Source organism: Cervus elaphus, chromosome 32 (assembly GCF_910594005.1).
Source record: "Cervus elaphus chromosome 32, mCerEla1.1, whole genome shotgun sequence".
In the NCBI taxonomy this organism is placed as follows: domain Eukaryota; kingdom Metazoa; phylum Chordata; class Mammalia; order Artiodactyla; family Cervidae; genus Cervus; species Cervus elaphus.
Window position 1 is genome coordinate 47,952,576 of NC_057846.1, and position 19,677 is coordinate 47,972,252.

General features: G+C 43.3%; 1 long non-coding RNA gene across 1 annotated transcript in view; it reads right to left on the reverse strand.

Annotated features, from left to right (window-relative positions):
* LOC122688100 overlaps positions 1-19,677 on the reverse strand; it is a 159,635-nt gene that overhangs the window by 52,937 nt on the left and 87,021 nt on the right. The gene's annotated exons all lie outside the window — the stretch shown is intronic.

Genomic DNA, 19,677 nt, shown 5'->3' on the forward strand with positions numbered 1-19,677 from the left:
CGTGCTGTTTGGACTCTGTGATCAGCGGTGGTGGGGTGTAGAGAGGGGTGAGGGAGGGATTCTATCAGGGATTAGCTGGCGCTGACAGGAAATTGAGAGGAGTCAGCACAGGCTCAAGCTCATTGCGCCCGAGGTGGTCCAGTCTCAACACAGACACGGAATCCAGATACCTGGAGTGGCTGCCCCTCTCCTGACAGTGACATACGGTGTACCCTTGGGCAAGTCCCCTGACTGTATTTGAACTCTAGCTTAGCATCTGTAATAAGGAAGATAACACCCATCAGACAGGAATGTTGTGAAAATGGAAATTTGTATCACCAAGGGCATGGGGGAACATAGGTGAAAGGTCAAAAATAAATCAAAGACTCTCTGCCCATTGACCGCTCACATGGAGCTCATGTGTAGTTCCCATGGGTTTAACCTTCTCTTTATGGTCTTCCCAAACACCACTCTGCGGTATGGCCAAGGGGAGACTTCACACGGCCTGGTGTGATGAAGGCCTCAAGGCGGACCCATGACCATCACCTCCTTGAGTTCCCTCGTCCTGTCCCCTCCAACGCTGAGTGACTTCCAAGGTGAGGCCACGGAAGGCACTGCAGTCTCCACTGTGGACTCCTGGACGGCTCACTCCAGGGAGCTCAGCTAGTAGCTGGTTAGAACACTGAGGAAGCCCGGGAAGAGGCCCACGTGGAGAGGGACCAACTTACCTACACCAACATGCCAGCAACGCGAGTGACGCTCTCGGGACGAGTGTCCTTGAGTCACAGTCAGATTTCAGATGACAGAGCCACAGGCAACATCTGACTGCAGCCTGCTGGGGAAGCTGGCCTGGACCCGCCAACCAGGTGACTCCTAAATGCCTGGCTCACAGAAACTGCGAAATAATGAATTGCTCTTCTTACTCTAAGAAGAGCACTAAATCATGGGGCTATTTGTAGCGCATGAAAAGGGTAACTAACACACCTATAGTAGACTGGGTCGGGGTAATCTCTGTGCCATTCTGTTGAAGAAGCTACTTTCAACCTACTGACCTCTCTGAGAGACTGGTTAGACTAGATATTGTGAATGTTCTCAGGAGGCTGTGACTCTACCAATTATTCACTCATTTATACACCTGCTTATCCTGTAATGCACCAAATATTTACTAAGCATCTGCTGTATCCTAGACTCTACAATACATACTAGGAGGATAGGAGGCAAGGAAACATATTCCCTTAAGAGCTCTCATCTAGTGAACCGGTGGAGACAAATACATAAACAGACAATCACAATGCGTCGCAGCAAAAATTCTATTATGGCGGGGAATTACACAGAGGAAATGGTGGGAGCCCTTGCTTGAGGGAGAAGCTAACTCAATCTCGAAGAAGCAGGAAGGACTGCTCTGAGTGAGGGACATTTAAGGATGCTCCCAAAGGTCAGGTAGAGGTTATCAAACTGAAGCAGAGAAAAGTCAGGAGGTCCTTCAGCAGGAAGAGGAAACAGGAGGTACAGAGAGTATGTCAGTCAGAGGCCCCCACAACTGGAGAGGAAGGGAGATCCCCCCTTGATTTCCATCTTACGTGGATGTCCCTTTTCTAACATAATTACCTTTTCTCCTGTAAAGTCAAAGAACGTTTAACTACACAAACTCTAAGAAAAGCAAGGAAACAAATGCCTTCATGTCTGTATTCAGACGTGTTCAGATGTGTTTAAATTTCCCCTCAGTTCTTCCCCTCCTCTGAAACCCACATGCTCTTCATTCCCTTTCACAGGACTGCTAAGAAGCATCTATACCCCAGGAGAAGTGCTCTGCGTGTGCTGGTCATTAATTAAATAATAAGTTCTTTCAAGGTGATGTGTTGCCTCCTCCAAGAGGCCTACTCTGAGCCTTTCAAAAAGATTTAGGATGCCTCACTCTTGACGCTAGCATAGAGCCTGGCGGACCTGACCATCATTCATCATCGTATCTGCTTTCCCTGTTTAGACTTAAAGTGCCTCTATTATTGCAGGGCCTGCAGTACTCACAGGAGGTTATCAGATACGACACCAGCCCATTCACTTCCTCTCACACTACCCGAGTCTTCTGTTTACGTTCTTTCTTAAAATTTATTTTACTGAAGTATGGTTGACTTAAACATTGCGTTAATTTCTACTCGACAGAAGTGAATCGGGTGTACATGTATACATTCATTTTCGTCTTTTTTTCCTTTATGGTTTGTTACAGGATATTGAATATGCTTCCCTGTTCTATACAGTAGGGCCTTGCTATTTATCCGCCCTACAGATAACAGTTTACCTCTGCTGACCCCAACCTCCTAGTCCACCTCTCCCCACCCCGTTCCCTGTGGCAACCACAAGTCTATTCTCCGTGTCTGCGAGTCCGTGTTTTGTTCCATAGATAAGTTCGTTTGTGTCATAGTTTAGATTCCACATAGAGGTGCTATCATACAGTATCTGTCTTTCTCTCTCTGACTGGTTTCACTTAGAGTGATAATCCCCAGGTCCATCCATGTTGCTGCAAATGGCATAAGTTCATTTTTTTTGGATGAGAAGTATTGTATTGTATGTATGTACCACATCTTCTTTATCCGTTTATCTGCTGACGGACATTTAGTTTGTTTCCATGTCTTGGCTATTGTAGACAGTGCTGCTAGACATGAACAAAGGAATGCATAGATCTTTTCAAGTTAGTTTCCTCCAGGTATATACCCAGGAGTGGAATTGCTGGGCCATATGGTAGTTCTATTTTTTGAGGATCTATTTTTATCATATGAGTTCTAATATTACAGTAGTTTCTTGAGGACCCACCATACTACTTTCCACAGTGGCTGTACCGATGCTTTATATTTTTGTATAGCATAATTTGAAAGTATTCATATGGAAAATGTTTAAAGGATGAGAATACCAGACCACTTTTCCTATTTCATGAGAAACTTGTACGTCAGTCAAGAAGCAACAGTCAGAACCAGAGAAGGAACAACTGTTTCTAAATAGGGAAAGGAATATGTCAAGGCTGTATATTGTCACCCTGCTTATTTAACTTACATGCAGAATACATCATGTGAAATGCAGGGCTGAATGAAGAACATGCTGGAATCAAGATTGCTCGGAAAAATATCAACAGTCTCAGATATGCAGATGACACTACCCTTATGGCAGAAAGTGAAGAGTAACTAAAGAGCCTCTTAATGAGGGTGAAAGAAGAGAGTGAAAAAGCTGGCTTAAAACTCATCATTCAAAAAACTACGATCATGGCATCTGGTCCCATCACTTCATGGCAAATAGAAGGGGGAAAAGTGGAAGCAGTGACATATTTTATTTTCTTGGGCTCCAAAATCTCTGCAGATGGAGACTGCAGTCATGAAATTAAAAGATACTTGTTCCTCAGAAGGAAAGCTATGAAAAACCTAGACAGCATATTAAAAAGCAGAGATATCACTTTGCCAACAAAGGTCTGTCTAGTCAAAGCTATGGTTTTTCCATAGCTTTCTCATATGTGGCGTAGTCACATATGAGAGTTGGGCCATAAAGAAGGCTCAGTGCCAAAGAATTGATGCTTTTGAACTGTGATGCTGGAGAAGATTCTTGAGAGTCCCTTCAATTGCGAGGAGATCAAACCAGTCCAACCTAAAGGAAATCAACCCTGAATATTGATTGGAAGGACTGATGCTGAAGCTGAAGCTCCAATACTTTTGCCACCTGATGAGAAGAGCCAACTCATTGGAAAAGACTCTGATGCTGGAAAAGATTGAAGGCAAAAAGAGAAGGGAGTTACAGAAGATAAGATGGTTGGATGGCATCACCGACTCAATGGACATGAGTTTGAGCAAACTCTGGGAGATAATGAAGGACAGCAAAGCCTGGCGTACTGTAGTCTTTGCAACTGGGGTTGCAAAGAGTAGGACAGGAATTAGAGACTGAATAACAACAAAAACAATTCATGTGCTAAGGGCTTTCCAGGTGGTGCTAAAAGAACCAGTTTCCCAATACAGGAGATGTAAGAGACACAGGTTCAATCCCTGGGTCGGGAAGATCCCTTGGAGAAGGACATGGCATCCCACTCCAGTATCGTTGCCTGGAGAATCCCTATGGTCAGGGAAGCCTGGCATACTGCGGTCCATGGGGTGGCAGAGTCAGGGAGGACTTAAGTGACTGAACAACAACAGTAAAAACAAATCATGTATATACATTTATTATTATCTTTTGCTTCACTTGTTCAATATTTCTCACCCCATCTGCCCCATGCATAGTAATGAAGTTATGTGATAATTTCCCACCATTTATAAAGCCTACCATAGTGCTTGGCAATTAGTTGTCCTCAATAAATATATCTGAAATAAAGAACAATATACTTTAGTGATTGCTACTGAATGAAAAAATCAACCTAGCAGTGCATTTTTGTGCCTTTATGAATCTTTCTTCTGGCTTTCTCAGAAAATTGATCTCAAACGCCAAAAGCACAGACGCCATTTCTCTGTGACATACAGTGAGTTTTAATTTGGTTGAACAAATTTGTTTTTAATAGGCTCATTACCTACTACCTTATTTTGGGGAAAAATAATTCAAAATGTCATAAACATGGAAAGCCAAAAGTCTGTATTTTCCCATGACTTGGAAAATTAGATGTAATTATATATTTTAATAATCAATTACTGTGTGAGTGTTATATTAGCACTTAACAAGATTGCAATGAACTGGCAAGTAAGATAACAAAATTCCCCAGCATGTGTACCAGCCACTGTGTTTTCACACCATGTCTAATGAATGTAAATAATGCCTTTGACACAAATCTAATGCTATTAGCCTTGAATTTGTTTCTGCAAACTGGGGGTGTGAAAGCAAAGCCTCAGGTTGTTTTCTTAAGAAGAAAGAAGGAATGTGTTTATTTGTGGCTAGGAGCAAAACGGCAGGGACCTGAGCATCACCTCTTCTCACTGCTGACTGGCAGGTGGAGGTGAGAAAACAAACCACAGGCCTTCCCTTCAGGGGGCACTGGGGAGGGCCCAGGGACAAAGAGGCAGCAGCTTGTGTCAGAGCTGGGGAAAAGTGAGCCCTCCCAGAACAAAGGGTGAAATACTGGTCCTTAGCCTCACGGAACCCAACTCCAGTGCGACTGGCAATTCTTACCAGAGGAGAGCAACGGAGAAGTGAGAGGAGCTTCAGCCTTGACCAGGAAGGTACCCTCCTCCTGCCTTTCTGGGCAGCTACACCAATGCCACAGCTAAACGGGCGATGCTGGGCTGAAAACTCAAAGGACACCCGGGACACCCAGATATGCCAGGGCTGGATCAATGGAAATCTGAAACGCTAGTTTGCCTAAGGTCTGCCTCAAAGAAGAAATTTGTACCTGGGATCACTCTAATGTCAGGTAGAAAGGCCAATATGGAGAGATTTGCTTATTTATTTTGAATAAATCACACATGTCCCTTTTTAAAAATAGCCCTGTAGGTAGAAAAGTCATGTTTTGGTTCAGAGTTATAGTCATAAAGTTATAAGATACAGTAAACAGCAGCTGAATTGATTGGAAATGTGGTTTTATCATTATAAGATAAGGGTGCTAAGAACTAAATTATAATCCTATAATGTCACAAAAAGATAAAAAAGAAAGCCTGAAATTGGATGGCGACATGGTGAGTCACAGCTGGTGTAAATGATGTGGGCGTGGGAAAGAGCTGCCCACCTTACATGCCAGCGTGACCACTGGATGCACTGGAAAGAGTCCGGATGGTGTGCGGAATGCAGACAAATCTCTGTCTGATTTGAAGACTCCTGGAGTTTTAAACCTTTCTCTCATCTCCTTATAAATGCAACCTGTTAATTAGTTTATGGCATGGAGGATGGCCAAGATGTCAATTAAAACAGGCATTTTCCAACTTTAGGAGTGTCATAGCTTTCAAAGACAACACCAGTTTCAAGCATAAGGCTTCTATCATCATCCATTTTGGTTCTTCACTATTTAGTTTACTGCAATTTTATGTGTCAACTTGGTAGACTACGGTACCCACCCAGTAAAGCACCAGTCTAGGTGTTGCTGGAAATGTGTAGTTTTTAGATGTAATGAACATTTTGGAGAAGGAAATGGCTACCCACTCCAGTATTCTTGCCTGGAGAATTCCGTGGACAGAGAAGCCTTGTGGGCTACAGTCCATGGGGTCACAAAGAACAGGACACGACTGAGCGACTGACACACACAATGAACACTTAAATTAGCAGCCTCTAAGGAGAGCTCCCCTGGAGGCTCAGACTAAAGAATCCGCCTGCAATGCGGGAGACCCGGGTTCCACCCCTGGGTCGGGAAGATCCCCTGAGGAAGAAACACTCCACTCCAGTGTACTTGCCTGGAAAATCGCATGGACAGACGGGCCTTGCAGGCTACACACAGTCCATGCGTTCGCAAAAGAGTCGGACCCGACTGAAGCGACTTAGCATAGCACGTAAGCAACAACAACAAGGTCCCTGCTGCGGAAGGAATTCTGCCTTTGGAGTCAAGACTACAACAGCAACTCCTGCTGGCATTCCCAGCTTGCCAAGGTTTCAGACTTGTCATCTCCTATAATCAAGTGAGGGCTGCCCATGTGGCGCTAGTGATAAAGAACCTGCCTGCTAATGCAGGAGACCTAAGAGATGCAGGTTTGGTCCCTGGGTCTGGAAGACCCCCTGAAGGAGGGCACGGCATCCCACTCCAGGATTCTCGCCTAGGAAATCCCATGGATGGAGGAACCTGGTGGGCTGCAGCCCATGGAGTCTCAATGAGTCAGACACAACTGAGCGCCTCAGCACAGCATCGCACATAATGATGTAAGTCAATTATTTAATTATCTTATATCTACGAGAGAGAGGGGAGAGGGAGAGAGAGGAAGTCTGCTGGGAAGAAAGTCTCTTGAGTTGTTTGTTTTCATTGTACTTTGCTTTTATTTCAACATAACACACAGTTTAAAAAATTAACATGATTTATTAGCATTTACAATGCTTACAAAGAAAAAAGACACTAAAAGAAGGGATTTAGTTCAGATTTAAGAAATAGCTCTAATTACATACTTACAATAAGTCCATTTCCCAATGTTCAGTTTGGGCCAAAATTTAAGATTGCATTTGGTAGGTATTTGTATTGGCTGTTTTTGCAAGATTTTTTATATAATCTCTGATCCAACTCCCAGTTTACTCAAAGGTCTCTCCCTCTGAAGATCCTTGACTAATGCGCTTACTAACCAGCATTTGTATTCACTTCAGCTAATTAATTTTCAGCCTTTCTAAAGGTAGATTTTCTCAACGATTTAGATAAATGGAGTTTTTCTCCAAAGGCGAGAACTGAAGCGCCACATGGATATTGGTGCATCCTTTGCCAAACCTAAGTCTGAGATTCAGTGACCTAAAATTGATGGAATCTCCTTTGTAGTTTGAACAGTTTTTTTTCTGATGAATTCAAATTAATATCAAGCAAAGTTCATTTGATTTGTTCTGCTCTTAACCAAATTTCATGAACTGAGATGAATATAAGAGCCTGGAACTTAAGTGACCTAATGAAGGACGTCATTTCGCAAAGAAACACCACTTTTGTTTTTTTTTTTTTTTCATTTGAATGCATTCACATACGTATATATATTTGAAACTAGGAAATTCCCTTTAAGCAAGGAGAACAATTTAAAAATTTGTCTTTAAAAAATTGGTTCAGTCTACCCCTCAGAATGGCAGAGTCTATTATATTTGTGGGGCCGGTAAAAGTATTTTGACAGGTGAGATATCTAAGTTTGGTTCATTTTCCTTTTCAACTCTAATGTGACTTCTACAATCTCAAGCAGTGCTCGCAGACTTGTGGCCCTTGAACTACCTGTACCAGAAACATGAAGACGCTTTTTTAAGATGAAAGTTGTGATGAGCAGACCCATGAATCTGCATTTTCTAAAAGTGGTCCCAGTGACTCAGTGTACACTGAAGTCTGAAGACAGCTAAGCTAGATAGAATATTTGGGCTAATTATTTTTGTAGAATAGAGATATTTCTTTAATCTACTATCTAGTAAACTAGATAAGATCTCTTGGGGTTGAAATGGCTTAGAAATCCTCTCTGAAAAAATGCCTCATTGTGGTGATATCTCAGGAGAGAGGGCCAGAAGGTACATGAAAAGATATTCAACATCTGGAATCATCAGAGAGATGCAAATCAAAACCACAATGAGATATTACCTCACACTCGTAAGGATGGCTGTCACCATAAAGGACACAGATAACATATGTTGGCAAAGATGTGGAGAAAAGGGGACCGTCGTACCGTGTTGGTGAGAATGCAAACTGGCACAGCCACTGTGGAAAACAGTATGGCGGTTTCTCAAAAAACTTACCGCGGAACTACCAAATGACCCAGCAGTTCCACTCCTGGGTATACATCTGAAAAAGACAGACACACTAATTCGAAAAGATACACACACCCCCAATGTTCATGGCAGTATTATTCACAATTGCTGAGATGTGGAAGCAACCTAACTGTCCATCAAAAGATGAATGGATAAAGAAGATACGTATTATATATGTATAACACACACAACGGAATACCACTCAACCATGAAAGAACAAAACTTTGCCATCTGCAACAACATGCGTGGACTTGGAGGGCATTATACTAAGTGAAGTCAGTCAGATGGAGAAAGACAAATACTGCATGACTTCAGTTACATACGGGATCCAGAAAATACAACACACTCACGAATACAACAAAAAAGAAACACAGATGCAGGGAACAAACCAGTGGTTACCAGTGGGGACAGGGGAGAGGGAGAGATACAAATATTGGGTGTGAAGTAGGCTACAAGGATGTATTGCTCAGATGGGGAATATAGTCAATATTTTGTAATAACTGAAAATGGAAAGCCACCCTTCAAAATTGTATAATCATTCAGTTCTAATATAGTGCAGAAATCCAAAGATCTGCAGGGTTTGTTGTGGAAATTCTAATGAAAATTTTTTGGGAATTCCAGTATTTAGAATTTCTTTGACTCAAGTGCTGAATAAAATTCTTTCTCCAGCTCACAGAGCCTGGTCTTTGGAAAATACAAACAGAAGCTCTATCAAAAAGAGAAAGTGTGGAGGCAGTTACCACCTCAGAAATTCTCAAAGAGAACCAGATATAAAAATCAGAGATAATATATAAACACACAATTTCTTACAAACTAATAAAATACCCTAATTTCAATAAAAATAAAAGTAATTAATAATAAAACAAAATAGATTTTTATCCTTACACAATGGTCCTGAAAATGACACAGTAGTTGCATATCTGGAGAAATGAGAGTTTAATAAAACTAGAAAAAATATGCTGCTTATGCATCAGAGTTGAGTGTTAGGTACTGAAAATTATCAAGAGATTTTTCGTTGAAACAAAAGGCCAGTGAGGCATTCAAAAGTTGTGTGGGAGTAACACAGTTATTCATTGTGTGGCCTCCTCCACGGTGTCAGACGTCTAAAGAAAACTGGCCCCGACCCACCACGTGCCAGGGCTAACCATTCCAAGAGCCTTAAGGAGAGACCCTGTGCTCTTGGACAACTGCTACATCTCTCCCGTAGAAGTCCCTCTCTCCAGGCCCCGGGTCTCCGGCAGGAAAGGGACCTCAGAGTCCGCTTTCTCCCATTTAGTGCTTGAATCTCTTCTCCACCAGGTGGTTGTCTAACCCATGTCCTAAAGCTGCCTGTTAATCCCCCTCCTTTCTTGTATCCCTGAAAGACATATGAAAGTGAATGTGGACATTCTGTTTACACAGATCCACACTAGAAGACCATGTCATCTGAACTATCTATATTGCAGATGGCTTTGGTTACAATTTCAGTTGCCTAAATCTTGAAATGACCCTGGATATGCTTGAACACATCATGTACAGTTCTGGCTATTTGGAGTGGTAGATTGCCCTCCGCATATGAAGTCGTGGCTTTGACTATTTTCTATACATTTCAGTAAACACAAGTGTATAAAAAGTTAAAAGATGAGCTGTGTACCATCTAAAATATCCTGTAGCCCACACTTGGGTACCACTGGTCTAGTCTTTCCTCAAGCATTCATGATGTAAGCCACAGTTTTGTTAATGTGTTAACCTGAGGGTCTGGGTCTGTACTGTTAATTCTGCTTACAACGCACTACGGCTGAGTTCATGTCCAGACCTGAGGCTGACATTCTGATGCTAATGCAGGGCCTCTCTCCAGCCCAATAGCCCTTTTCTACAGAGCATCTTACCTCCTGAATCTCTTGAGTCATAAAGAGATGACATCTTCTCCCCAGGCCTGTTTGGGAGAGTTCCACCCTCATTTTGAAGGCTCTCTCCTCCAGAATCCAGCTGTTTCTTATGAAGAACATGGGCTCTCTCTGCCCTCTGGGATGGGGACTTTCAGCTCCTCACCCATCACAAGGGAAAAGATGGAGAAACATGACTGGAATTGCAACACAGAGGGACTACCGCCGAGCTTTTTTGTTTGCCCCTGAGGCTGCACAGCCACACTGCTTGGATGTGAGGACGAGCTCGGCATCCCTTTAATACCCATGACCCTTCCACACAGTCGAGGCATGAAAGATAAGAAAAGCAAAATCTTCCAAATATTTTCCAGGCCTGTATTAGGGTCATGAACCTCTCAGTGATTATTATTTCTAACTGAGGTTATTGGTTAAAGTGGTAGCCACCAACTTAAGCTCAGACCCCTCCTTAAAGTGTTTCCACTATCAGTAAGACCCCTTTATTGAGTAGTTCTGCTGGGGTGGTATCTTGGTCTGCTTGGCCTGCTAGACAAAACACTACAGACTGAGCGGCCCTTCACAAACAGACAAGGGCTTCTCACAGTGCGGGACGCTGGCAAGTCCGGGCTGAAGGCATCAGCAGATTCGGTGGTTGGTGAGAGCCCGTTTGCTCACCGATGGCCCTCTTCTCTCTCTAACCTCACAAAGTGGAAAGGGCTACGGAGCTTTCTGGGGTTTCTTTCACAAGGGCACTAAACCCTCTATGAGGGCTCTGTCTTCATGACCTAATCACCTCCCAAAGGTCCTACCTCCAAATACCATTCTGAGGGCTAGATTTCCAAATCTGGAGGGAACCAAGTAGTCATCATAGAGCAAGAAACCCTCTAATAAGATTGCTTCTACCGCAAAACAAGTATGTGACATCACCAGGCAACATGTGTTAAGTGCCTGTTGTATACACATTGCAGCAATGGCAGTTGCTCCTCTGGGAAAACCAAAGCAGACAGAGGCTGGAGAAAATGTTTATGCCCAGATTATTTCCGGGGGACTGGCTGCTCCTGCAGACATCTAAAGAGGGTGGAAAGACCCAGAGTGCTAGAGACAGAAGAATCTGGAACTCAGGAGAGGAACTCTAAGCAGGGCAGAGTGGAGGGCAGCAAGAAAAGTAGAAGGAAGGGGTCACACGCATTCTCTGCAGGGTGGCCACTCATAATCAGAGCCCTCCCCAAAGTGATGTATATGTTTTCCTGAAACTCATGGAACAACTGTTATAAATGCATCTCTTAAGGAAATTATTGGGTTTTCCAGGTGGCTCAGTGGTAAAGAGTCCACCTGCTGATGCGGGAGCTGCTGTTTCGACCCTTGGTTGTGAAGATCCCCTGGAGGAGGAAACGGCAACTCATTCCAGTATTCTTGCCTAGGAGAAAGCCCATGGACAGAGGAGCCCAGCTGGCTATAGTTCGTGGGGTCACAAAGAGTCAGACACGCCTGAGGGACTGAGCACTCACGCACAAGGAAATTATCAGAGCATCTGAGTTAAAAGCACCTGCAGTGATGCGGGGTGAAATATAGACAATACTTACAGGCTTAGAGGTCAGAGACAGAAGTTGACCTAGGGATTGCAAATCAGTTCTTGCCTTAAAAGAGCTTAAAATCCAGTGAAGGGGAAGGGTATATACTCATAAACATAAGATATAATAAAATATATAATGCCAAAAGCACGATAGTGAAATTATAGGTGTTCAGTGATATTCAGAGAAGGAGAAGGGTCTCTGTGGGCTGAATGGTGAGGAAAAAGCACCATGATGAAGCACCTGAACTGGCTTTAGGATTAATTTCTTACTTTGGAAATCAAGGTCTACACCATAATGGATTGGGAGACTGGGGAGAGGGCTTAAAGTATTTAATAGAATGAATTCTTTGTCTAGAATTATTTCAGTTAAATCATTTCTGTGACTGTGATTTGATTACTTTTTAATATTTATTTATTTATACTTGATTGATGATTGCCTTACAATATTGGTTTGATTTCTGTCATACATCAACATGAATGAACCATAGGTGTTTGGAAGATCTATATGTTCATCACAAACACTAAGACATGAATCTACAAGGACGTTTCAAAAAGGGAATTCTCCAACAAGAGAAATATTTCCATTTCTTGAGGCTTTCAATACATCAAATACATCAAAAAACTTGGAGAAATGCCCTATTAGATTAAAATAATTGCAGTATATTTTAACTGCTTGCACTTTATAAATTACTGCTTTTACTATAACATACAAATAGGAATAGCTTGTTGTTTCTAGTGCTTAAAAGGTATATTTTCATTTTGTCCCCAACAATTCCAAAAGGTGCTTGTTATTATTCTATCCTCCCAATAAAGATGAAAATGCTGTCACAGAAAGATTGCATGTGGCCTAAAGTCACACAGTACTGAGAGGTGCCAGAACTGGGAAGCGGGCAGCCTGACTCTAAAACCCACACTTTCAACTCCTATGCCATAAAATTACCTATCTGTAGATCCTTATCTGGAGAGAATATCAAAGTTTAAATTTAAGCTGTTTCAGGAACATGAAACCACTACCCCACCATTCCCCATCACTTTTTGTGACGGGCTTTGAAGATGCACACGTGCTGAGCCATGTCCGACTCACTGTGACCCCATGCACTGCAGCCCACCAGGCTCCTCTGTCCAAGGGAATTCTCAGGCAAGAATACTGGAGTGGGTTGCCACTTGCTTCTCCAGGAGATCTTCCAGACCCAGGGATCAAACTGGTGTCTCCTGTATTGGCAGGCGAATTCTTTACCACTGAGCCACGTGTGAAGCCCCAGGCTTTGAAGAAACACACAGGCAAACAACTTAATACATGCACATGTCTGGAAGAATCATATTCTAGAGTCAGGAAGACAAGGAGTTAGGGACCACCCCTGGAGGCAGAGAAGCATCAGAAGAACAGCTTCTCATATCCAGAGAGCAGCAGAGTGTGCCTAAATTTCCTTCCCTGACCTTCCCTTCTCAGGCATCAAATCCTACAGCTACACAAGCATGGAATGAATTATACCAACTAATTGTGTTCTGCAACTCGGCATAGGTTACTCCAAGTGCAAAGGGACAACTTTCCTGATAATTAAGTCTCAAAATTAACTCCCCATTCAGAAAATGAACAAACATTTATCTCCTAGTGAGATTATTTTAGTCTGGCTGCTGATTCAACAAAATTAGCAGAGATTAATTGACATTCTCAAGAAAGTGGGAGAGGGAGGTGGAAATGCCTCCTTAAAAAGGAGGCAAATTTAGGTCATGGTTTGACATCTCAACCAAGTGAGCCAAAATATAGTTTATTTATGTCTGTTAACTCCCAATTGCTTAGCCTCTGACCTTAGCACGACAATCTTAGAATCAGGAAACCTGGGTTACATCCAGTTTCTGCCACTTAATAGTGTCATGACCCTGAAAAGGGCATTTGACCCCTTTGAGTTTCATTATTCTCATCATTAAAATGGGGATCCCATGCCAACCTCCCTGCATTGGGAGTGGTGTCCCCATGGATATAATATGTGCAGAAGCCCCGTGGGGACTCCATAGGCCACAGATGATGTAACCTTGTTTATTCCATCATTAATATGAACAGGGCCAACCATTACTCCATTACTAATATTTCTTCCATCTGAAAAATTCAATTCAGATGACAAATTTTACAAAGAGCTCAAGCCAAGATCTGAGGATAAGAATCACTTGGTTCTTATTGCCACTGTACTTCTGAGCCAAAATTATTAGAACTGAAGTTTCTACTCTTAAAGCAAACTCTCTGGCCTTCTATTATCTAGATGAAAATGAGCTTCCTAATTCAGACACTGAATTCATTCCCTGAAAGTTCCTTCATAGCTAATAAATATAAATATTTGTGTCTGTCTATTACATTAATGTCATAGCAAGAATCAATGTACAGTTTTTGAATTAGAATCAATTTTCTATAATCCTATGCTGTCACTCCAATAATTATTTTACAAGCCATGCATTTACATATAAATAGTGTTAGTCACTCAGTCGTGTCCAACTCTTTGTGACCCCACAGACTGTAGCCCCCCAGGCTCCTCTGTCCATGGGATTACGCCGGCGAGAATGCTGGAGTGGGCTGCCATTCCCTTTTCCAGGGAATCTTTCTGACCCAGGGATCAAATTCAGGTCTCTTGCATTGCAGGCGTATTCCTTATCATCTGAGCCACCAGGGCAGCCATGAACAACAACAACTTTATACATAAATAGTGATAATCCAGTTTAACTACAACTTGGGGGTCTATTTTTATATGTGACACTATATTATACATAGTTCCTGGTAAAATTTCTCCCAATAAAATTTAGTAATGGTCATGTCTAAAGCAACTGGTAGATTAACCAGTTTTGGAATACTCAAGATACTTTCTTCTTCTAGGGTATTATTTTGAGAAACTGCTGCTGTTCAGCTGCAAAGCTGTGTCCAACTCTTTGTGATCCCACGGATTGTAGCACGCCAGGCTCCTCCATCCACCACTGTCTCCTGGAATTTGCTCAAACTCATGTCCATTGAGTTGGTGATGGTGATGCTATCTAGCCATCTCATCCTCGGCTGCCCTCCTTTCTTCAATTTAAGTCTGAATCATGAAATAAGGAGCTCATGTCACAGGTGTCACTGAGCCACAGTCAGCTCCCAGTCTTGTTTTTGCTGACTGTATAGAGCTTCTCCATCGTCAGCTGCAAAGAATACAATCAATCTGATTTCAGTATGGACCATCTGGTGATGTCCATGTGTAGAGTCGTCTCTTGTGTTGTTACAAGAGGGTGTTTGCTATGACCAGTGCGTTCTCTTGACAGAAGTGTGTCAGCCTTTGCCCTGCTTCATTTTGTACTCCAAGGAGAAACTTGTCTGTTACTCCAGGTATCTCTTGACTGCCTACTGTTGTATTCCAATCCCCTATGATGTAATGGACATATTTGGTTGGGGCGGGGGCTGTTAGTTCTAGAAAGTGTTGTAGAGAACCAATCAGTTTCAGCTTCTTCAGCATTAGTGGTTAGGGCATAGACTTGGATTACTGTGATACTGAATGGTTTGCCTTGGAAATTAACTGAGATCATTCTGTCATCTTTGAGACTGTACCCAAGAACTGCATTTTGGACTCTTCCATTGACTATCAGGGCTACTCCATTTCTTCTTAAGGATTCTTGCCCACAGTACTAGATGTAAAGTTTGTCTGAATTAACTTCAGCCATTCCCGCCTATTTTAGTTCACTGATTCCTAAGACGTCAATGTCTACTCTTGCCATCTCCTGCTTGACCATGTCCAGGTTACCTTGACTCATGGACCTAACATTCCAGATTCCTATGTAGTATTGTTCTTTACTTCCAGCGCTGGACCTTTATTTCACCACCAGACACATCCGCAGCTGAGTGTCATTGCACTTTGGCCCAGCCACTTCATTTTTACTGGTATGAGTGTGTGCTCAGTCGCTCAGTTGTGTCTGACCCCAAAAACTGTGTAGCCTGCCAGGCTCCTCTGCTCATGGAATTTTCCAGACAAGAATACTGGAGTGAGTTGTCATTTCCTACTCAGGGGGATCTTCCTGACCCAACTATTGATCCCATGTTTCTTGCATCTCCTACATTTGCAGGTGGATTCTTTACCACTGTGCTAGATGGGAAGCCCCATTCTTACTGGAGTTGATAGTAATTGCCCTTTGCTCTTCCCCAGTAGCATACTGGACACCTTCCGACCTGGAAGACCCATCTTCCGGTATCATATTTCTTTGCCTTTTCATATTGTCATTGGGATTCTCCAGGCAAGAATACTGGGGTGGGTTGCCAGTTCCTCCTCCAGAGGATCACATTTTGTCAGAACTCCTCACCATGACCCGTCTGTCTTGGGTGACCTTGCACAGCATGGCTCATAGCTTCAATGAGTTACACAAGCCCCTTTGCCACAACCAGGTTGTGATCCATGAAGGGGAATTTTGAGAAATAGAGCAACGTTAATAATACTGATGACAGTGATATCAGCGTCTCACAGAGCTGCCCTATATGCTTGTGTGGGTCAGATGTGGAACCGTGCAAAAGGCCACCGCTGACACTTCTAGTCACCGTAGATTTACCCTTTCCTGAGCTGGCGTTACAACAGAGTGCAGGAAAGTCTCGGGATATGGACTGGCTTTCTCCGACTCTGAGTTAGGCTGACGGCAAGCGGCTCCTGCTTACAGACTCCGCACCGCGTGCCACACTCTGTGAAACAAGCTCTCCCTGAACTACCTCCTGCAACCCTCTCCACAATCTCATGAACATGGACTTCACTGTTGCCAACCAGGTGTCACAAACACCGAAACCTTAGTTCACTCAGCAAGCGGCAGGGTGAGAGTCAATTTAAGCACTTTCTGATTCCAGAGTCTAAGTCCACCCAAATGTTAAAACTTTCTGCTATACTTCATTGCACTGAATATCGATGATACCTGCACAGTCACACACTATCTACATGCCACAAGCGATTTTCTTCAATTAGATTCTTTCCTCAAAGGTAGAACTACAGGGTCAAAGAGTAGATCCATTTTAGGGGTCATATGGCTCTCCTTCGTCACTGAGAATGTAGCTAAGTTCTGCTGTAGCTTTTTGCCCTTTATTCAGAAAGTATTGACTGAGCCCCTCACACTCCAGGCTCTGTTCTGGGGTTTGGAGAAAGAGCACTAGCTAGATCAACCACTTTCTTGTCTTGAAGCAGCTTAAAATGAAGCGGAAAGCTGACGAGCCCACGTTGTGTGCTGTGGTTCTTATTTCTGTTTCCTGATTTGATCTGTAGATGTGTTAACTTTACCCTGCAGATTTACAGTTTTAGTAAATGGTGATGGTGAGTGTGGATCCTCGCGAACCCGAGTGACCGGTGCTCTGGTGTGTGCGCGGGAGACAGGAAACTGAAGCAGGAAAGGTCAAAGGCTGTTCAGAATTATTTTCACCTTCCAAACACTCACACAGAACTTTGTTTATACATCATCATGATTTATGATTTAGCTACTTGTAGGAGTGTCATCAGAGAAGGCAATGGCAACCCACTCCAGGACTCTTGCCTGGAAAATCCCATGGATGGAGGAGCCTGGTGGGCTGCAGTCCACGGGGTCGCTAAGAGTCGGACACGACTGAGCGACTTCACTTTCACTTTTCACTTTCATGCATTGGAGAAGGAAATGGCAACCCACTCCAGTGTTCTTGCCTGGAGAATCCCAGGGACGGGGGAGCCTGGTGGGCTGCCGTCTGTGGGGTAGATTATAAAATCAGTGTTGGAAAAAAGTCATTCCCAGGTTCTTTCTCATAGTATCTGATCTAGTTGGACTAGGAATCTATTTTTTTTTTTCAAAACAATTTGCAGATGAGTTTTATAATCAGGGAAAAAAATTAAATGCTACTCTTCAAAGAAGTGCGACATGTCAGAACTTGCAATTAATTAAAAATATGAAGAGTATAGAGTTCTGAATAGGTGAGCAATTTCTACTATCTTACTTAGTGGTGCTATCAGTCTTGGAGATCACCTACGTGCCTGTTAGAGATTGATCAGATACTACATTGTTACGTTGCCAATTCTTAGTTTTGAAAATGGGTTCCCAATGTGTCGGTATATAGAAGTAATCATTTAAGTCGCCTAACAAGGTCACTGTGAGATATGATTAGATTAGCATAAGGGGTTACCATATTAGAAAATGCTCTCCTGAAAGTGGAATTTGAATTAAATGATACCCATGCTATGAGAGAGGACATCTTGCTTGTTTCAAGCAATCCTGTCCTGAGATGTACATACACAATTCTACTCATAAACATACAAGTGTCAATAAAACTCTGTAAACCACAGCAATTTAATTTCTATGTATAATCCAGCAGAAGGTCTTTACATGTCCCAAGACATGTCCTAGAACGCAAGAATGCACACACACAAGAATGTTCATAGCAGCCATATTCCTAACAGCCCCAAGCCAAAAACAAACCAAATGTCCATCCACTATAAATAGTGGAATAAATTGGAGTATATTCACGCAAGGGAATATTTTAAAGCAATGAGAATATTAATAAACAAACTATTGCTATAAACAACAACATATGAGGGAATCTCACAAACATAATATTTGTGCAAAAGAAGCCAGACAGAAGAGAGGACACACTGCACAATTTCATTTATATGAAGTAGGAGCCCAGGCTAACTAATCTATAGAATCAGATGATGGGCAGAGTGGTTGCCTGGGGAGGCTGCTCACTGAGAGGAGATGCTTGGGGGCTTCTAGTTGTAGTTCCTGATCTAGTGTTGGTCGTATGGGTAATTTTGTGAAAATATGTTGAGCTGTACACTATAACTTTTGCACATTTCTGAATGTATGCCATATACTAATGTGCCATTTACTTTCAGAAAAAAAATATGATTATGTTTCTCCTTCAGTTTTGTGGGGCAGGTGGATTTTTGCTGGTTATCTTCACTGATACACAGTCTCCCATCCTACAAGGAAGAACTGCAGAGATTCCATATAGGAAACGTGTGGCGATGTTCAATGCAAAGATTATGCCTTTTATCTACTTTCAGTCTGTTATTTACTCTGAATGTGTTTTCCAATAATGGCCCTACATTTGTGCTGATTCATCCTCTTGACCCTGCCAGATCCCCTGGAAGCAGACAGGGCAGAGAGAAGCCATAACTCACTTAGGTCAGTAGCTCTAATGAAGTCTGGGGGAAAAAATACACCAGGGCTGGCTTCTCGGTCAGCCCCACCCCGGGCAGCCATCCTGAACAGCCGTTCTGTGGAGGTCTCACTACGGCTGGGGTAACAGGCCTCTGAGTCCAGAGAACGACTGTGAATGAGGACACGCAGGCTGGCGCGTGGATCAGCTGAGGGGCGGGCGAGAGGTTATCATTGGAAAACGGCCTCCAGAGCAAACGACGTGGATGTCCCTGATCTCCATCAGCTCTTCTCCGCTGTTTTGGGTACCCCTGCCCCCAACCCTTCCCTCTGCTCTCCCATCCGACAGTGAGCCCCTACAGTTCATCCTCTGAGGACCTGGGGACCACTAGAGCTGCTCCCCAGCGTTTGTAGAAAGCTGGAAATCCGGAGTGTCCATCTCCCCACCAGGCAGCCCGGCGGGGACAGCCCCAGATCCCAGCATCTGCTCAGGAGCGCCTCGGACCAGACCGGAGCAGGGTGAGAGGAGGGGACATAAGGAGCGCCGAAACACTCGGTCCTCAAAACAATCAGCCCTTCATGCAGTGTGTGTAGAAATCAGGGAGAATGCAGAAACCCACGAATCAGAAGAACTGTTGCCTACTTATCCCGTTGCTTCGCCCTCCCAAGCGGTTCCACACAGCGCTCCTGAGATGTAACGTGAGCCAGCTAGATGCGTCCCCCTCTTTGGGGGACAAGATCTGAGCTGGGGTTTTCTTTTTGCCTCACGGAACGTAAACCCTCCCCAGCCTATAATCATCTTTCAAACAG